The following is a 9752-nucleotide window of genomic DNA, read 5'->3' on the forward strand; positions in this document are numbered from 1 at the left end:
CAGGATTCAGCTTTGTATTTTGATAAAAATTATGATAAAAAATATACATTTTCTTTTAATTTTCAAACTCCTTAGCGTTATTCCTCTCCAGCAACTTGAATCTGCCTCCCACAGCTGTCCAATTGCCCAACTTCCAATGAAATCCTTACAGAGAACAGACTGCAACTGCTAGGGTTTTCCTCTTGTGCCAGCAAGAATAATGAAAATCTTATGGATCTCAAACCCTAGCTATGTATTTATATAAACCCAAACGGACCCCGGCCCGGTCCGATCCAATATTAAATTAATCCAATTAATTAAACCCGGTCCGTGAATTAATTAATTCAATTAATTAATTCGAGAATATAAATAACAAATCCAATTAATTAATTTATCCAACGATTGTTAAATTAACCAATTGGCAGTTTGCAATCTTCCAATTCTCTTTTGTGTGCGACCCATTAGGTTCCTAACCACGATACTTAACGACGTGAAATATTATTTTGATCTAATCAAAATTGATAAATTAAAACATCCTTTTAATTTATCGTCAATTCACATTCGCCGTCCCTGATTGACATCTAGCAATGTGTCAGGGCAATACATGTGACGGGAAATGTCACGTGGTATGACAAAACCAAATTCGTTCGTTTACCGTGAAACTATAATCCCTTCGTCAATATGATCCGATCAATTACGAGATATGGAATTGTGTCAATCTCGATCATCGATCATATCTTTCACTCCACTATTAAGTCAATATAAATCTAAAACTCCTTTTCGACTTATGAGTACACCTTGGCCAAGGATTTCATCATCGACTTAATTGAATGAAGCGCAGATCATAATCTCCTACTATCTAAGAGTGACGAATCCTTTATTGATCAATTACAACCTTCATACGATTCTTGATGTACCCGAACGATGTCGTATTAGCGGCCCTTTTCAGAGCAACATCCAATACTGCCAAAGTATGACTGTCCTCATATAAGATACCATGACGACCTCAAGTCAAAGGACCAATTCCACTACCGAGCGTTAGAAATTAACCACTGATACTCAGATAGTTATCCATGTGGAATCTCTAGCGGGTCTCCAATGTTTTGTTCTATAACAAAACATTTACGTGTTCATTTAAGTGTCACCACACTTTAACTCGTGAGATCAGCTACTTACTTCACAAGTAAGAAATGCCACACGTGATGGTCTAACTGTATTAACGATATCCGTATCTCGTTATTACTTACGACCATGGTTTATTCAAGATCCAATTATATGTAATTTGTATCTCACAATCACAACTCCTTGTGATTAACAGATTACCTAAAAATTGGATCTTCGGATTCTATTATTTAATATTATTTATCACAAAATTAATTTAAATAAACAATAGATCTCGCCAAAATCAAATGCATTAAACATATTAAAAGCATTTTCAACCTAAATCGATTGGATCTAGGGCATAACACTTACAAGCATGAGGATATTTAAGCTGCAACTCATCATGGTATCAGAGCTATGAAGCTTCACACAATGGCGAAGGATTCCAGCGTTCGGGCGAAAACTCAGAGTAAATCTAGTGTTGATGCAGTCAATTCACTTGTTGAAGAGACAATTGATGAAGATGCAATTTCTCTCACCAACAAATTGATGAGTGATCCAAACAGCCCATACTACCTTCACTGCGGTGATAACACAAGGATGCAACTCGTATCAATTGTGCTCAATGAAGATAACTATGTGACGTGGAGTCGAGCAGTGATTATGGCACTAAGTGTTAAGAACAATGAATGTTTTATTGAGGGATCCATTTTCAAATCGTCTCAGGGTAATTCCCTCTATAGTGCTTGGATGAGGTGCAATCATGTGGTTTCCTCCTGGATCATTAACTCCATTCCAAAGGAGATTTATCCAAGCGTGATGCACAAGGAGTCCGCGAGATAGATCAGGATTGAGCTTAGGGATCGTTATAGTCAAGCTAATGGTCCTCACGTATATGAACTCAAGAAGCAAATTGTTTCAATCTCACAGGGAAACAACTTTGTTAATTCCTACTTCAATCGGTTCAAAGGTCTTTGGGAGGAATTGGATAATTATAGACCAGAAATCAGTAATTCTGATTATAGACGTGAAGATCAGATTATGCAGTTTCTCATGGGGCTAGATGAGCATTTTCTCTAGTGTCAAGAGCCAGATCTTATTGATGGATCCATTGCCGTCTTTAAATAAAGTGTTTGCATTGATTTTGCAAGAAGAAAGGCAGAGAGAAACAAACATTTGATGTATCGGGGTAATGCATAATTCCTTTAATGGTCAGAAGTCCTTTCCCATGCATCAAACGCAGAAACGCGAAAGGCCTATTTGCAGTCACTGTGAAATGCTTGGATATTCTAAAGGAAAGTGCTACAAGTTAATAGGTTATCCCCCTGGTCACAGACTTGCTAAAAGAAAGTCTCTTACTGCAAATGCTCTTGGTCATGTTCACGGTAATAGCCTAGAAATGCTGAATTTTCCTTCAAGTCTCAATATTACTCCAAGCCAGTGTCAACAACTCTGGGCTATGCTAGTGCCACAACTACAATGATAGTTATCGCCAAGCACTTAACAGTCTCAAGATGTGTCCTCTTTCTCATCTTCTGTACTAAATGCATTTGCTTTCTCAGGTAATCGTGGTTTTCCTAATGACTCCATGGTTGAGGAAAAATGGATCATAAATACCATAGCATCGGAACATATGGTATGCTCTATTAAACACTTAACCACCGTAAGTACTACTATTAGTGCATCTGTGAGGCTACCTAATGGTGCCAATGCTGCTGTAACACATATTGGCACTATAAAGTTATCTGATACCTTAATTAGTCTTGAAGGATGTTTTAGTTGTGCCGTTCTTTAATTTTAACTTGATCTCTGTCAGTAGTTTAATCCTTAAACACAATTGTTTTCTTATATTCATCCAAAATTATTGCTTCATACATGATCTTTCAACATGGAAGATGATTGGGACAGGAAAACTTGAGGCTGGATTGTATCGTTTCCAACAGCCTGTCCATCAATCTAATGGTCAATCTTCAGACTACAATTCGCATCCTCTCACAAGTTCCAATAGTATTCTCGATGTTTCTTTTAGCCGCAATCATATTCCTATGTCATCTTTGAATTGCAATAAAAAACTCTATGTTGCTTGTAATTCTCTGAACAATGGTGGTATCAAATCAAACATTGATGTTTGGCACTATCGTTTAAGACATATTCCAAATTCAAAATTGTTAACCTTAAGCAAAATTTTTCCTACAATTACAATGGATGAAGGTCTACATTGTAATGTATGTCCTATGGCTAAGCAACATCGATTATATTTTCCTATCAGTGTGACTAACACTTCTCACATATTCGAACTCATTCATCACGATATTTGGGGTCCCTAATCCGTTCCTTCTCTAGATGGCTTTAGGTATTTTCTCACAATTGTCGATGATTATTGATAAGTGTGTTTTTACACACTTATTTAATATCTAAATATATTATTAATTGATTAAATGAGCGAATTTCTACTCACAATTATGTAATTTATGCTTTTGTAGGTAAAAAATCACACAAAAGAAAGAGAACAAAGCAAAATGAGTGAAAAGGGACCAAAGTGTGCAAAATTGTGAAATGGGGACCAAGGAAAATAAGTCAAAAATTTGAAGGACCTTTAGATGCAATTTATGGAGGGCAAAATTGATATAAAAGTCAAACTTAAGGACCATATTGTATAAGACCTATTGTGCAATTACCTAAGGGACTAAGCTGCAATTTACACCAAAACCCATTTTTTGGCTGCTGGACAGAAACAGGGTGCCTAGGCGCCGTTTTTTATATAAAAAAAGGGCCCAGGACCAATTTGTTCATTTTCCAAACTTCAGGGACCATGGTTGCAATTTTTCTAGGTTTTATAATTAAAACTAGCAGCTGGGCACGATTTCTGGGTCTTCTTCTGCTGGCTTCTGCTTCTTCATTTTCATTTTCATTTTCATTTTCTTTTATTTTTCTCCTTCTAATTTCTTGATATTTTGGAGATCAAACCTAGAGCACAACGAGATTCAATCAAAGGATTTGGTAAGTTTTTAGAGAAATCAAAAGCAAGCAATTTCATCTTCAAAGATCCAACAAAAGGAGGTTTTATCTATAATCTTGTATTATTCTCATTACTTTGTCAAACTTGCAATGTATTGTATAAAATATTCTCCTTTTATTCATATATATAATATTGGCTAATTATTTGTGTTGGGATTTATGGTTGTAGATTAACCTAGTTTTGATTAATTTTAATATTTGCTCTTTAATATTAAGTTGTTTATTTTCATGTGTTCCTACTATTATATTTCATGTATTTTTATTTATGTGTAGAGGATAGAGATATACTCCTAACTCTAGGTGACTCATTGAGTTATTTTCACAAATATTGAGTGCGATTGTTAGGTTCTAATCGACATAGAGATATAGTAGGTTAAATCAATTAATTAAGGTTAATTTCACCCAAGAGAGGTAATTAACTAAAATTGGAAGATCGGGTCTAACATCGTAAATGAGTAATTCATTTATTGGCTTGTGGAGAAATTAATTAGATGACGGTTAAGCGAAACCATGAATCCCAACCACGTTGTCCTTCGAAATTTTCAAGATTTTATATTTTCTTATTTTGTAGGTTTTTAGTTAATTTCCTTATTTCAGAATCATATTTTAATTGTATGTTCATTTTTTTATTGTTAGAATTAAATTAATTAAGGTTGTGTAATTTAAAGTATACATTCCTTGAGGGATTGACAATCTGGACTCAAAAGCTGTACACAATTTGAATTGGTGGTAGTGTGGTGTAGGTGGCGTTGGTGGTGGTGGTGTGGTGTGGTGTGGTGTGGTGTAGGTGGCGATGGTGGTGGTGGTGGTGGTTTTTTTGTTGAATTGGTGTTTGTTTTATTGACGGTGTTGGTGCGGTGTAGTTGATGGTATGGTGCAAACGACAAATGCACAGTGGTGATTTGTGACCAAGACTGGTGCTGGATCGGGATCGGTGGTGGGGGTATTTGGTGCATGTGACCAACTATTTAGAATATGTGACAAATAAAATTGAATATTTTTGACCATGTGACTTGTAATTTTTTTGATCCGTGACAAATAAAATAATTTGTGACATATAAATTTTTTATCTATGATCTTGAAATAATCTGTGACCTACAAAATTTTTGATTTGTGATCTCGAAATAATATGTAACCAATTAATTCAATGATATGTGACCAATAAGTAAATATGTGACAATTAATCGTGTAATTGTGGCTTTATTATATTTAATTAATAAATATTTTCAATTAATTATACAGAAAGTTGAATTTTGAATTTTTAAACTTTGTATCTGATTTGTGAATTGGTGTAAACAATATACCTGACATATGAATTTTTTTTCCGTGAATTTATGTTCGATTTGAAAAATTGAATTTTGGATTTGGGCTAGATATTAGGTTGGGTGGGTTTTAATTATCGGTTTAATTTGGGTCCAATTCGCATAGGGCCCTAACTAGTTTGGTTGGGTGTGCGAAGTTGGGTTCCGGATATTGGATTTGGGTCCTAATTAGTTGGGTCAAGTATAAATTTATTTTGGGTTTAGATGTAGTTAGATTTTGGATTTGGACTAGATATAAACTTGAGTGGGTTTCAATTTGAGGAAATTAGGCCCTATACCCTCCTTTTTTAATTGTTTTGATTAATACCCTTAATTAACTTAACATTTTAAAAGGCAGTAAAATTTACGTCCAAAACATAACCCCGTTAACAAGCCCAAACCTAACCCATATATTTACACTCCCCAATAATATTCTAGACTCTTCGTTCTGTAGAAAATAAGATAGAAATTGTCGGAGTCGTTCTCTAGGAAGGTGACAAATTTTGACTTCTAATCTCCATCTCCGACCTATTTTCCGGCGATTTCTTCTTCATCTTTGCTTCGTATGCGTTCGGCTTCACTGTCTTCTTTTCATTTCGACCCTAAATCCCAAATAGTCTAAACCCTAGATTCGAAATCCACGATTCCGACTATTGAATCCTGTTCTTGCAATGGCTTGAAATGGCAAATAAATCTTGAAGAGGAACCATCCTCAAAGAAGAGGGAAAAAAAAATTCTTCATCCTTTAAAACCAAGGTAGCAACATTTTTTTTTTTTTTTTACTATGGCTGTAGTAATCAGTTTGCCCATTATGTTTAGTTTTGTGTTTTGTTTTGTTTTTGTAGTAATTGAATCACATAGTTTTTTCATGTGATTAGGACTTCACTTTTAATTGCAAAAGGGACTTGTAGATAGTGGCATGTAGTAGCAGAACTCTCTGATATTGTAGATGTATTTAATATTCTGGTGGAAACTTGGAGTGACGTGATTTTTTCTTCCTTGCATTATGAGTTAAGGCAAGAAATCTGTGTGTGAATATCAAATTGAAGAGGCAAGTTCCCTGTTTATTTTAATTTTGTGTACCATTTTCAGTTTCTGTGGTACTTGTAGGCTGTAAGTATATTTAAATCATAGTATGGGTTAAAACTATAAATTGTGTGATGTGTCCTTTGAATTGGTTATAATTTACACCATAAACTATAAATTGTGTGCTAACTCTCCTTTGTATTTGGGAGGGATTGTAGATCACTAGATAAAAATATTTTCTTAAGCTTATTTTGTTCGTGTTTATGTAAATATCGGAGCATTTCTTGAAAATAAATCTTCTCTATACTCTGTCACCCTCTGTCCTTGATTTCTTGTAAAAATTATGGAATTCACTTGACACATAACTCTAGTGTACTGTATTGAACAAGTGTGCACAGGTACCACAGAAACAATAGAAGTCAAAATTGTTAACCACACATTATGATTAGTGCATAAAAATACATACTTTAGTTAATTAATTAATAGCATTTGTTTAAAATATGTGATTCTTTTTGTCATTTCTAGATAAATCCAAAAATGGTGATACTGATTAATGTTTGCTGAGGCAGGAAAATAATCAAAGATTTCATGGAAAATAATGACTGATTTTACAAGGTAAAGTTACCAATGAAGTGCTAATTGTTGTAGAACTCTTATCTCATACATAAACGGCCGGCGGGAATGATGAGCAACTTTGACCGAAACTGAACTCATAAACCTTTCTAAAGCTGAACAAAGTGTACACAGGGAAATAATTTTTGCTTTTCCCCCTCTTAATCTTATTGGTTTTGGTTGAGTTTGCTTGTTTGAGGCTATTTTCCTCTTTTATGATTCTATTCTTAAACTTTAGTTTGGTGCATATTTGTCATTGTTTAAATGATTATATTTGTCTAGCTTCCCTTGTGTCACTTTTTTCTGTTTTTATTTCACATTTTTTTTTTTAAATTTTTGTCACTTTTTTATTTATTGTTACTTTTTTAAGCATATGCACTCTTTTAGTTGTTGTACATTACAAACATGTTTGAAACGTGTGTGTTAAATTAGACAAGTTAAGCTGATGTGATCTTTTGATCAAGGAAACTCAACTCTTTTGTCCACAAATCTGTATGTTTATCACTTTTTTGAGATATTGTCACTTTTTTTATTCTGTGTTACTTTGGTTGCTTTAAGTCAAGTAATTTGAGAATGCTTCATGCTACGTCATATGAATGATGTGATTTAATAATCTAGTTTTAAAGTGATCTTTTGATCAAGGAAGTTCAACTCTTTTGTCCACAAATTTGTATGTTTGTCACTTTCTTGAGATATTGTCACTTTTTTTATTCTGTGTTACTTTGTTTGCTTTAAGGCAAGTAATTTGAGAATGCTTCAAATGTGCTACGTCATATGAATGATGTGATTTAATAATCTAGTTTTTGAGTGATCTTTTCATCAAGGAAGCTCAATTCCTTTGTCCACAAATCTGTATCTTTTGTCCACAATTCTGTATGTTTGTCACTTTTTTTATTCTGTGTTACTTTGTTTGCTTTAAGGCAAGTAATTTGAGAATGCTTCAAATGTGCTACGTCATATGAATGATGTGATTTAATAATCTAGTTTTTGAGTGATTTTGACTCTTTTGTCCACAAATCTGTATGCTTGTCACTTCTTTGAGTGATCTTCATAAGAATGCATGCACATCCCTAATTACAAATGTTATAATGTTTTTCTTAATATTGTTTAGTGTAATTTATCATATATATAATTGATTATTTTAAGGGATTGAATTAATTAATATTAATTATGTTTGTTAGAGCAAGAAAAGTTGATGATAGTAGCTTAGGAAGTTGTGAACCGGCAAAAGATGAGGTGACAACTAAGGTATTACCTTTCATTTAATGTTTAGTTTTTTATTTGTCTAAATTCTTCTTCTTTTTGCTTGTAATGGAGATTGTGGAGTTTATGTCATTAGGTATGAACAGTACTTCTTGAATGAACGGTTAGATGAAATGCCGAAGACATTCAACATTTCGCATATTCGAAGAAATTTATGTGTCCCGTTGTATGCTTATGCCAAGAAGCAGCAAGATGAGGACTTTGACACGGACAATGAATGGTCATCAAAGGAAGTAGATTAGTGATATGTTGATGAGAAGAGATAGAGATGAATGTATAGGACTGACAAGAAAATAGTTATTGTGTTTAAATTCTGACAAGATAGGTTTTGACTGCTCTAACAGTTTTTATTTTTAGCTTTTGTGGTCATGGTGCGTATAATTAATGATAAATTGTCACTTTTTTGTTATGAAGTGACTACTTGGGCATGAATTTTAACAGTGAAAAAATGATTAAATCATATTTTGTGCATTAATTTGATCAAATTTTGTGTATTGATTTTGTGCATTACTTTGATCAGATGTACATATCATTTTAATAGGCATTAAGATATTAATCATCTTGCAATATCTGAAAAAGTGACATATTAGTGCAACAATGTCACTTTTTAACAAAAAAGTGATACGTCACTTTTTTTTATTTGTAACACGTAAACATTTTTTTTTTTTGTTTTTGTAACACAACATCATATGAAAATTTCAATCTAACCTCATTTTTTTTAGCATCCATCATCACAAGTATAACAAAGCATTCTTTAACAAAGTCGCATCCATCAAAAATCATCGTCACTTTTTTTTAACAAAGTCAAATATACAATGAACATTATATATGCATGTGTCAATATTATTGGTTCAAACTTTATTTTTCATATGTATTACAAGAAAATTGGGCTTTAATTGGTATGTTCAAATTTCAAAAAATGAACGCGTATGCATCTAGTTAATTGCTCAAAGGAGATTCTGTGACTTTTTCTGAAAAAAGTGACATTTCGTCACTTTTTCACATTCTTGTTGATCAAACATCATGCACGCATCAATATAATTAATTATAAGTTTTCTTTTCCATATATATTTCAAGAAAATAAGGCTTTAATTAGTATGTTCAAATTTTCAAAAATGTACACTTATGCATCTAGTTAACTGCTCAAAGTAGATACGGTGACTTTTTCTTTCACACTCCTCTTGAATCAAACATCATGCATGTGTCAATATTATTGGTTCAAACTTTTCTTTCCCATATGTATTACAAGAAAATGGGGTTTTAATTGGTATGTTCAAATTTCAAAAAATGCACACGTATGCATCTAGTTAATTGCTCAAAGGAGATTCTGTGACTTTTTCTGAAAAAAGTGACATTCCGTCACTTTTTTACATTCTTGTTGATCAAACACCATGCACGCATCAATATAATTAATTATAAGTTTTCTTTTCCATATGTATTACAAGAAAACAA

The 9752-nt window shown here is 33.1% G+C and overlaps 1 long non-coding RNA gene across 1 annotated transcript; it reads left to right on the forward strand.

The window, feature by feature from the left end:
* Positions 1-3974: 3974 nt before the first annotated feature.
* Positions 3975-8740, forward strand: LOC111399008. The gene is made up of 3 exons (XR_002703498.1): positions 3975-4080; positions 8219-8285; positions 8377-8740. It is a non-coding gene; the product is annotated as an uncharacterized LOC111399008 (long non-coding RNA).
* Positions 8741-9752: the final 1012 nt, after the last annotated feature.

Source organism: Olea europaea, chromosome 8 (assembly GCF_002742605.1).
Source record: "Olea europaea var. sylvestris chromosome 8, O_europaea_v1, whole genome shotgun sequence".
Classification (NCBI taxonomy): domain Eukaryota; kingdom Viridiplantae; phylum Streptophyta; class Magnoliopsida; order Lamiales; family Oleaceae; genus Olea; species Olea europaea.